General features: G+C 46.3%; 1 long non-coding RNA gene across 1 annotated transcript; it reads left to right on the forward strand.

Moving 5' to 3' along the window:
• The first annotated feature begins 272 nt into the window (after window positions 1–272).
• On the forward strand, window positions 273–11728 carry LOC140421611 (uncharacterized). The gene is made up of 2 exons (XR_011946937.1): window positions 273–337; window positions 9925–11728. It is a non-coding gene; the product is annotated as an uncharacterized lncRNA (long non-coding RNA).
• The last annotated feature ends 355 nt before the right edge of the window (window positions 11729–12083 follow it).

The raw sequence follows: 12083 nt of genomic DNA on the forward strand, positions 1-12083 counted from the left end.
TACCCAGCCTCTTCCAAGGATTCGGAGCCAAGTGTAAGCAAAGTTGAAGAGCAACCCCTTCTGGAAACTATACAGAGGCTGCAACCTCTCACATTGAACAGAAACATGGCTCCATGCACTCTTCTGCACTGCAGCCTGGGGATGAGTGGAGTTGTTAAACAATCTGTGACCCAGTCTCTAGTATTCCCCGAGCACTAGGACCCGGGCGGGAATAGAGAACCCGAAGCCCACCAACCACCCGCGCATGCGCACCGATTCAATTGAATCAAGATGGCGACAGTCAAGCCGGGCCTGTTCCCGGGAAAACGACCCGAAGCTGCAAACGCAGGACTTCCAGGTACGTATTCCTGGTTTAGGGCTTTCATCCGGTGTTTAGACACTCTCCCCATCCAGACCCGGCTCCATCGCTTCCTCCAGGTTTCCGCTTCCTTACCCGCTGCCCATGAGACAAAGAACCGTCTTTCTCTCGCATGCGCCATCACACACTGCGCATGCTCCAATTCCGCTAGATATTACGCCTGCGCATTGCTGTCCTGCGGTGCAGATAGGGAACATTCACCACCGCGGGGAATGCTGGGTATAGAGTCCGCCATCGATAATCCCAATTACGTGATTAGTGATTTTTGTTTGTTACGTTGTGAAAGTTGGGGCTGGTGGGACAACCAATAAAATTCGGAATATAATCATAGGTAAATCCAAGTGAGCAGACCCTCAATTATCAACCAGAAAGAAAAGTAGTGGAAATTAATGAAACACCAGCCATCCAAGTATGGAAAATAGATATATAATGAGGGAAATCAATTTATGTATCTTTAATGAACATCGAAAAGCAAAGAGGAAGATTAAAGATCTTTAAACACCTCACACACTGGGCAAGAAATGTCTTGAAACTCAAAACAGGAGCTTCAGGAAATCAATACTGACCTTGGGTAGAGTGCTCTTTCCAAGAGCCGGTGCAGACTCGATGGGCCAAATTGCCTCCTTCTGCGATGTAAATTCTATGAAAACCCTGACAAATATGAAACTACTAGGTTGATGGAAGACATTTTAAAATTACAAATCGTTTACCAGGGATTCACACTCACTCACTTAACTTGCGAATTCAGGTTCCAGCCCTCAAGTCTGGCAACAGACCTTACTGCTCCCTTGCCCCTCCGGCCTCTGAGCACCTCTTGCTGCTGTTTCCCAGGACAATCAGTGTCTACTCTCCAACATTACTCTGTCAAATGGAGTTCAGAGGCTCAGAGGAAAAAAAAGAATGAGGACATGGATCTGAATTTGGAAATACAGTTAAAGAAACATGATTCCATTTGTAAACTGAAGTATTTTCATTGAAATTCAAAGTACTTGATTGCAATTAACACATTCATTTTGCCTGACACTTGTGGGCAATGGGAGTAAATTATGCTCATTATTTTATATCAATCTACTTTTCTATGATTTTGACACATAATCTTTCTTTTTTATCACATTTAAATGGTGGACTTTGAGCTGAAAAATCATCAACGCAGTCACAATGGTGAGAAGCCGTTCAGTTGTACTGAATGTGGGAAAGCATTTACACATTCATCCACCCTGGTGACACACCAGCAAGTTCACACTGGGGAGAGGCCATTCACCTGTTCTGTGTCTGGGAAGAGATGCATGTTTTTATCTGGGCTGCGGAGATACCAGCAAGTTCACAATGACAAGAGATGGTTTCATTGCTCTGACTGTGATAGGAGCTTTAAATGTCTGTATGGGCTGAGGGAGCACCAGCACATTCACACTGGTTACTCACCATTCAGCTGCTCTCACCGCACAAAGAGCTTCAGCAGATCGTCCAGCCTGTTGATACATCAGCGAGTTCACACTGGGGAGAGGCCATTCACTTGTCATGTGTGTGAGAAGGGATTCATTAATTCATCCAATCTGCTGACACACCGGCGAGTTCACGCTGGGGAGAGATCTTTTAAATGCCCAGACTGTGGGAAGAGCTAACAAAGTTCCGGAGACCTGGTGCACCATCAACGTGTTCACACTGATGAGAGACCGTTCAGGGGCTCTCACTGCGGGGCTGGGTTCAGGCGATCATCTGACCTCAGTGTACATCAGCGAGTTCACACTGGGGCGAAGCCGTTTTCCTGTTCCGAATGGGGAAAGGGATTTGTTCGTTCATGCAACCTGTGGAGGCACCTGCAAGTTCACAGTGGAGAGAGGCTGTTCACCTGATCTGTGTGTGGGAAGAGATTCACTCATTCATCCACTCTGCTGACACACCAACAAGTTCACAAGTGACTGCAGGGGTTGGATTCTGCTGTTATTCCTCCTGTTAATCATGTCCAGAATTGATCCATGTTCATTATGACCATTGGGATCTGTTTCTGAAGATTTGAATAAACTCCAGCCCAGTTAAAATTATTCAGATTCTGGATAACTGTCAAATCAGCTTTATCTTAAACACAAAGATAAAAGCAAATTACTGCAGACGCTGGAACCTGAAACAAAAACAGAAAATACAGGACAATCTCAGCAGGTCTCTCCAAGATGCTCTCCACAGAGGCTGCCAGACCACCTGAGATTGTCCAGTATTATCTGTTTTGTATTAAACACAGTGTGAGTGTGTTATGTCTTTTTAAATATGTGAAGACAAGTTAGTTCCTTTCAAAAAGTTCTCTGTTGTTTAACAACAACTAGTGTGTGCACAACAAGATCCGAACAGCAAGGAGACAAACGACTGATTGATCCAGTTTTCTGGTGGTGTCAGTTAAAACATGAATGCTGGTCCCACTGGACCAGGAAATCTCCCCTGTGGACAGTGTGTGGAGCTGCTGAGCTCTCCCAAGCTGAAAGTGGAGCTGATTGAGCTGTTGCGCCTGCAGTGAACTGTGAAGAACCGCTGCCTGGGATCTTTCCTCTTAATTCAGACTCCCAGCTGAAGCTGTTTCTGCAGTAAAATAGTTAATAAAACAAACAAAGAAATGTACAGCACAGGAACAGGCCCTTCGGCCCTCCAAGCCCGTGCCGACCATGCTGCCCGACTAAACTACAATCTTCTACACTTCCTGGGTCCGTATCCCTCTATTCCCATCCTATTCATGTATTTGTCAAGATGCCCCTTAAATGTCACTATCGCCCCTGCTTCCACCACCTCCTCCGGTAGCGAGTTCCAGGCACACACTACCCTCTGCGTAAAAAACTTGCCTCATACATCTACTCTAAACCTTGCCCCTCTCACCTTAAACCTATGCCCCCTAGTAATTGACCCCTCTACACTGGGGAAAAGCCTCTGACTATCCACTCTGTCTATGCCCCTCATGATTTTGTAGACCTCTATCAGGTCTCCCCTCAACCTCCTTCGTTCCAGTGAGAACAAACCGAGTTTATTCAACCGCTCCTCATAGCTAATGCCCTCCATACCAGGCAACATTCTGGTAAATCTCTTCTGCACCCTCTCTAAAGCCTCCACATCCTTCTGGTAGTGTGGCGACCAGAATTGAACACTATACTCCAAGTGTGGCCTAACTAAGATTCTATACAGCTGCAACATGACTTGCCAATTCTTATACTCAATGCCCCGGCCAATGAAGGCAAGCATGCCGTATGCCTTCTTGACTACCTTCTCCACCTGTGTTGCCCCTTTCAATGACCTGTGGACCTGTACTCCTAGATCTCTTTGACTTTCAATACTCTTGAGGGTTCTACCATTCACTGTATATTCCCTACCTGCATTAGACCTTCCAAAATGCATTACCTCACATTTGTCCGGATTAAACTCCATCTGCCATCTCTCCGCCCAAGTCTCCAAACAATCTAAATCCTGCTGTATCCTCTGACAGTCCTCATCGCTATCCGCAATTCCACCAACCTTTGTGTCGTCTGCAAACTTACTAATCAGACCAGTTACATTTTCCTCCAAATCATTTACATATACTACAAAGAACACCACTGGTCACAGCCCTCCAATTAGAAAAGCATCCTTCCATTGCTACTCTCTGCCTTCTATGACCTAGCCAGTTCTGTATCCACCTTGCCAGCTCACCCCTGATCCCGTGTGACTTCACCTTTTGTACTAGTCTACCATGAGGGACCTTGTCAAAGGCCTTACTGAAGTCCATATAGACAACATCCACTGCCCTACCTGCATCAATCATCTTAGTGACCTCCTCGAAAAACTCTGTCAAGTTAGTGAGACACGACCTTCCCTTCACAAAACCGTGCTGTCTCTCACTAATACGTCCATTTGCTTCCAAATGGGAGTAGATCCTGTCTCGAAGAATTCTCTCCAGTAATTTCCCTACCACTGAAGTAAGGCTCACCGGCCTGTAGTTCCCGGGATTATCCTTGCTACCCTTCTTAAACAGAGGAACAACATGGGCTATTCTCCAGTCCTCCGAGACATCCCCTGAAGACAGTGAGGATCCAAAGATTTCTGTCAAGGCCTCAGCAATTTCCTCTCCAGCCTCCTTCAGTATTCTGGGGTAGATCCCATCAGGCCCTGGGGACTTATCTACCTTAATATTTTTTAAGACACCCAACACATTCGTCTGTTCCCAGCCTTTTAGCCCTGACAAATGCCTCCTTTTTCTTTTTGACGAGGCCTACAATATCTCTCGTTATCCAAGGTTCCCGAAAATTGCCGTATTTATCCTTATTCCTCACAGGAACATGCCGGTCCTGAATTCCTTTCAACTGCCACTTGAAAGCCTCCCACATGTCAGCTGTTGATTTGCCCTCAAACATCCGCCCCCAATCTATGTTCTTCAGTTCCCGCCTAATATTGTTATAATTAGCCTTCCCCCAGTTTAGCACATTCATCCTAGGACCACTCTTATCCTTGTCCACCAGTACTTTAAAACTTACTGAATTGTGGTCACTGTTACCGAAATGCTCCCCTACTGAAACTTCGACCACCTGGCCGGGCTCATTCCCCAATACCAGGTCCAGTACCGCCCCTTCCCTAGTTGGACTGTCTACATATTGTTTTAAGAAGCCCTCCTGGATGCTCCTTACAAACTCCGCCCCGTCTAAGCCCCTGGCACGAAGTGAGTCCCAGTCAATATTGGGGAAGTTGAAGTCTCCCATCACCACAACCCTGTTGTTTTTACTCTTTTCCAAAATCTGTCTACCTATCTACTCCTCTATCTCCCGCTGGCTGTTGGGAGGCCTGTAGTAAACCCCCAACATTGTGACTGCACCCTTCTTATTCCTGATCTCTACCCATATAGCCTCACTGCCCTCTGAGGTGTCCTCCCGCAGTACAGCTGTGATATTCTCCCGAACCAGTAGCGGAACTCTGCCTCCCCTTTTACATCCCCCTCTATCCCGCCTGAAACATCTAAATCCTGGAACGTTTAGCTGCCAATCCTGCCCTTCCCTCAACCAGGTCTCTGTAATGGCAACAACATCATAGTTCCAAGTACTAATCCAAGCTCTAAGTTCATCTGCCTTACCCGTAATACTCCTTGCATTAAAACATATGCACTTCAGGCCACCAGACCCGCTGTGTTCATCAACTTCTCCCTGTCTGCTCTGCCTCAGAGCCCCACTGTCCCTATTCCCTAGTTCTCCCTCAATGCTCTCACCTTCTGACCTATTGCTCCCATGCCCACCCCCCTGCCATACTAGTTTAAACCCTCCCGTGTGACACTAGCAAACCTCGCGGCCAGGATATTTATGCCTCTCCGGTTTAGATGCAACCCATCCTTCTTATATAGGTCACACCTGCCCCGGAAGAGCTCCCAGTGGTCCAGATAACGGAAACCCTCCCTCCTACAAAAGCTGTTTAGCCACGTGTTTAGCTGCTCTATCTTCCTGTTTCTAGCCTCACTGGCACGTGGCACAGGGAGTAATCCCGAGATTACAACCCTCGAGGTCCTGTCTTTTAACTTTCTGCCTAGCTCCCTGAACTCCTGCTGCAGGACCTCATGCCTCTTCCTGCCTATGTTGTTAGTACCAATATGTACAACGACCTCTGCCTGTTTGCCCTCCCCCTTCAGGATGCCCTCTACCCGTTCGGAGACATCCTGGACCCTGGCACCAGGGAGGCAACATACCATCCTGGAGTCTCTTTCACGTCCACAGAAGCGCCTATCTGTGCCCCTGACTATAGAGTCCCCTATTACTATTACTCTAATGCTCTTTGACCCTCCCTTCTGAACATCAGAGCCAGCCGTGGTGCCACTGCTCTGGCTGCTGCTGTTTTCCCCTGATAGGCTATCCCCCCCGACAGTATCCAAAGGGGTATACCTGTTCGAGAGGGGGACAACCACAGGGGATTCCTGCACTGACTGCCTGCCCTTTCTGGTGGTCACCCATTTCTCTGCCTGCACCTTGGGTGTGACCACATTTACATAACTGCGATCTATGACGCTTTCCGCCACCTGCATGCTCCTAAGTGCATCCAATTGCTGCTCCAACCGAACCATGCGGTCTGTGAGGAGCTCCAGTTGGGTGCACTTTCTGCAGATGAAGCCATCCGGGACGCTGGAAGCCTCCCGGACCTGCCACATCTCATAGTCAGAGCACTGCACCCCTCTAACTGACATTGCGTCAATTAATTAAAATTAAAATTAAAAAAAAATTTTTTTTTTTTTTTAAATATATTTTTTTTAATTTCAAAGTTACTGTTAACTATCTGTTTCCTAGCACTAGATTTCTAATAGAAATGCGAAAGCTAAATATAGTACTCTCTGATTCTGGCTTAGATATCCCTCTAAATTATAATTAAGTAATTATGTTTAATTAGTTACCAATGCTTAATTTTTTAAATTTAGTGTAGATTCCCAACCAGCCACTCAGGCCACAGCTTTTCTGTGATGTCACTTCAGTTTCCCCCCGACACACACAATTTGAAAAAGGTATAAAATTAAAAATGAGTAAAAATCACTTACTTACCTTCTTACCCTCTGAGTGTCTTAGATGTACTCAGGTTCTCTCCCTGACAGAGACTGCTCCTCCACCTCCGAACGGCTCCCGAAACTAGGCCGCAATCTTTTAAAATCTCCGCTCCGACTCGCAGCTCCTGCGCTTTTTAAATCTCCCACGCTGTTTTCAGAGTCCCGGCTCACTCAGCTCCCGCGCTGTTTTCAGAGTCCCGGCTCACTCAGCTCCCGCGCTGTTTTCAGAGTCCCGGCTCACTCACCTCCCGCGCTGTTTTCAGAGTCCCGGCTCACTCACCTCCCGCGCTGTTTTCAGAGTCCCGGCTCACTCACCTCCCGCGCTGTTTTCAGAGTCCCGGCTCACTCACCTCCCGCGCTGTTTTCAGAGTCCCGGCTCACTCACCTCCCGCGCTGTTTTCAGAGTCCCGGCTCACTCAGCTCCCGCGCTGTTTTCTTTGAACTTTGAATATCAATCCCAATTTAATCTTTGGTTCAAAATCTATAACTTTTTAAACAATGTGCAGTGTTACAGGGAGAAGGCAGGAGAACGGCACTGGGTGAAAGGCTCATTCAGAAAGACATAGCAGACACGAGGGACCGAATGGCCTCCTTCTGCACTGTAACAGTCTGTGATTCTGTTGAGCTCATGTAGAACCTTTCACACCTTCAGAATATCCAATATGGTTCACAGCCAATGATGGATTCTGGAAGGAATAATGAGGAGAGGCAGTATAAACTAAACAGTAGAATTTTAAACAGAGCAGGAACAGAGTGGCCTGAAGTTTATGAACACAAATGTTAGAAGGTGGCAGGACAAGTTGATGAGGTGGCAAAAATGCACAAACGATCCTTGTTATCATTGAAATGGGCAGGAGTACAGGGAAGCTATGGGAAACGTTTATTAAACGTTTGGGCCTTAGCTGGATCTCGTGACCAGCTGTGGGCAGCACAATTTAGAAAGGAGGCCAATGTCTTAGAGAGGGAGCAGGGGAGATTCACCAGAATGGTACCAAGGTTGAGGGATTTCAGTTTTGTAGAGAGACTGGAGAAGTTGAGATTTCCTTTCTTACACAGAGAAGGTTCGAGGAAAATTTATTGCTGGTGATCAAAATGATGAGAGGTTTCTGCAGGTAGATCGGAAGAAAACGTTTCCACTGTTAGGAGAGTCAGTAAACTCTGGAATTCCTTCGCTAACTATCCCCACCTCATTTTCCTCCTTTGGATACTCCTTAATTCCTACTTCTTTGACCAGCCTTTGGTCACATCTGCTCTATTGTATCCTTTCATTGCTCAGTGTTAAATGATGATTGATAGCGTCTCCCATGAAATGTTTTGGGATGTCAGACAAAATATCCAGGCTTGGGCTAACTAGTGCCAAGTAACACACAAGTGTCAGGCAATGACCATCTCCAATAAGAGACAATCTAACCATCGCCCCTTGACATGCAATGGCATTACCATCACTGAAACCCCCACTGTCAACATCGTGGGGGTGGATGACCATTGATCTGAAACTAAACTGGAATAGCCATATAAATAGTGTGGCTACAAGAGCAGGTCAGAAGCTAGGGATTCTGCATGGAATAACTCACTTCCTCACTCCCCAAAGCCTGTCCACCATCTACAAGGTACAAGTCAGGAGTGTGATGGAATGCTCACCACTTACCTGGATGAGTGCAGCTCCAACCACACTCAAGAAGCTCAACACCATCCAGGATAAGGCAGCACACTTGATTGGCATGCCTTCCACAAACATTCACTCCCTCCACCACTGACACACGGTAGTAGCAGTGGGTGTACCATCTACAAGATGCACTGCGGGAAATCACCAAGACTCCTTGGGCAGCACCTTCCAAACCAATGACATGACTATCTAGAAGAACATAATCAGCAGATACCCTGACATCAAGAACACACCAGACACTCACCGCACACACTGACTGACACACCCACACAAACAGACACACACACTCAGGCATGCAGTCACTACCATCTAGAGGGACAGGAACAGCAGATATATTTTTAAAAATTCAATTTTTACAAGATGTGGTCGTCACTGGCTCGGCCAGGATTTATTACCCATTCTTAGTTTCTCTTCAGACGGTGATGGTGAGTTGCCTTCTTGAACCGCTGCTGTCCTTGAGGTGTAGGTACACCCGCTGTGCTGTCAGGGAGGTAGTTCCAGGATGTTGCCCCAGAGACAGTGAAGGAGCGGTGATATATTTCAATGTCAGGCCACTGAATGACTTGGTGAACCTCCAGGTGATGGGGTTCCCGGTGTCCGTTGCTCATGTCCTTCCAGATGGTAGTGGTTGTGGGTTTGGAAGATGCTGTCTCAGGAACCTTGGTGAGTTACTGCAGTGCATCTTGTAGATGGTACACACAGCTGATTGATCAGGAGCTGGTTTAGCACACTGGGCTAAATTGCTGGCTTTTAAAGCAGACCCAGGCAGGCCATATTCGGTACATACGACAATAAATCAATCAGTCAAATGAACATGAAATGAAATGAAATGAAAATCGCTTATTGTCACAAGTAGGCTTCAATGAAGTTACTGTGAAAAGCCCCTAGTCGCCACATTCCGGCACCTGTTCGGGGAGGCTGGTAGGGAATTGAACCATGCTGCTGGCCTGCCTTGGCCTGCTTTTAAAGCCAGCAATTTAGCCCAGTGTGACTGTGACAGATTTATTGTCATATGTACCGAAGTACAGTGAAAAGTATTTTTCTGTGGCCAAGGGAACATACACAGTACGTACACAGTAGACAAAAAGGATAATTGACAAAGAAAATAATTGATTTTATTGTCAGTCTTCAGACAGGAGCTGGAGAACTGAACCCAGACAGAGGAGAGGGAGGGAGAAAACTGGGAGTGGAGGAAAGAAATGGTGCAGATGGTGAGATGGGTTTGGATTTCAGCCCAGGGAGGAGGGAGAGTGTGTGGAACGGGGATTGACAGCTTTGGGGGAACGAGAGAGGAAAAAATGTTCCAGAGAAACTAGAATTGTCTGTTCAGAATTTATATGCTGCACTGACAGTGATGACGTTTGTAAATTTCTTTTACAGGATATTGGAAAGGAGGATTTACAGATGTGAGACTGAAACCAAACATCATCTGACAGTCACTCAATTCATCAGGACCTGAAAATCCTCAGACTTTGAATGTTGAAGGAGAAACGATTGTCTCTTCTGTCTGTGAGAAACAATTTTAAACATCAGTGTGACTGGAAAGATAGCAAGACAAACACACCCGAGCGAGAGTGTTCCAGTGAACTGACCGAGGAAAGAGCTTTAACCAGTTACACAGCCTGAAGAAACATCACGACCTTCACAGTGAGGAGAAACCATACACGTGACCTGTACGTGGAGAAGACTTCAACCGATCATCCACCTTGGAGAGACACAAGGACACAGGCGCCATGGAGAAACCATGGAAATGTGAGGACTGTGGGAAGGGATTCAGTTACCCTTCCCTGCTGGAAAACCATCGGCAGTCACACTGGGGAGAGGCCATTCACCTGCTCTGTGTGTGGGGAGAGATCAATTCAGTCATCTGGCCTTGGTCTCACTAGCGGATTCACACTGAGGAAAAGCTATTCATCTGCCCCTCCTGTGGAAAGAGGTTCAGGCATTCTTCAGCACTCACTATACATCAACGCACTCACACTGGGGAGAGGCCGTTCGTCTGCTCCGACTGTGGGAAGGGATTCACTCAGTCATTCCACCTGCTGTCACACCAGCGTGTTCATAGAGGTGAGCGGCCGTTCACCTGCTCTGTGTGTGGGAAGGGATTCACTGGATCATCCCACTTGCTGTCATACCAGCGAGTTCACATGAAGGAGAAACCATTCAGCTCCACTTCCTGTGGAAAGAGTTTCAGACAGGCATCCTCCCTCATTGCACAGCAGCGGCTCCATACTGGGGAAAGACCGTTTACTTGCTTTGTGTGTGGGAAGGGATTCACAGTTTTACCCACCCTTCTGAGACACCAGCGAATTCACACTGAAGAGAAACCATTTGGCTGCACCTCCTATGGAAAGAGTTTCAGGCAGTCATCCAACCTCACTGCTCACCAACACACTCACACTGCGGAGAGACCATTCACATGCTCCGTGTGTGGGAAGGGATTCAATTGGTCGTCACTGCTCACCAGCGTGTTCACACTGGGGATAAACCGTTTACCTGCTCAGTGTGTGGGAAGGGATTCACAAAGTCTTTCAACTTGCTGACACACCAACGCACTCACACTAAGAGACAATTCAAATGCTGTGTGTGTGTGGGAAGGGATTCACTCAGTCACGATGCCTCCAGCAAGTTCATAAATGACTGTAGGGGTTGGATTCTGCTGTTGTTTAGTATTGACAGTCTGACAATATTTTGTTCCTGCTGATGTTAACCCCTATAACTGCTGGAACTCAATATGCTGAAAATGGCATTTATTGTGGGGGCTACAGTGTCTATTTTTAAAAGCACCATCTGTGATCTGTCCCCTTAATCCAGGAACTCTCAGCAGAAACCTGTTTAGAATAAATTTCTGAACTTTTGCTTCAATTCTAAATCAATTTTTGGTGCATAATCTACAATTGAGTGTCTGAAAGATCCAACTGCAGGGCTTAATATATATGTTTCTCAATGGCTCTTCTTGAGATTTTCTCGAGAGATGCTCTCTGATTTTCAGGAGTTAATTTTTGGTTTCCAGGGTCTCCTTTTCCCCTCTCACTGACTCCTTTATTAAGTGATGTAGTCACGCAATCACATTACCGTCAACATTTGTGTTGAGTATTTTTTGAGTTTACTTATTTTCGTACAGAAGATAGCACAAATACCAAAGACTGTGTACATATTAAATGTTTTAAATTGAAAGCAATAAGATGTTTTGGTTAATTTATTTAAAAAGGAAACACCCTTAACTTACTCCATTTCCAAAATGAGAATTCAAACTATCTGACACAATGAAACTCAACAGATGCCGAGTGTTTATTGGATCAGACGGTGAAGCAGGAAAAAACTCACCAATTCTGATCTTTATTATGTGGATTTACATTCAAAACCCATCGATAACCTCACTGCACCCACTGAGATCAGCTCAGACCGGGGGTTTTGTTTGTTGTCTGTGAGCGTTCAATTGCAAATAACAGCAGTGAAGAATGAAACCTGGATCACAACTTCTAATTTGACAGATGTGATTAGTGAGTAAGTTCACAGTGGAGATTACTCCAATTCCT

Source organism: Scyliorhinus torazame, chromosome 5, assembly GCF_047496885.1.
Source record: "Scyliorhinus torazame isolate Kashiwa2021f chromosome 5, sScyTor2.1, whole genome shotgun sequence".
Classification (NCBI taxonomy): Eukaryota; Metazoa; Chordata; class Chondrichthyes; order Carcharhiniformes; family Scyliorhinidae; genus Scyliorhinus; species Scyliorhinus torazame.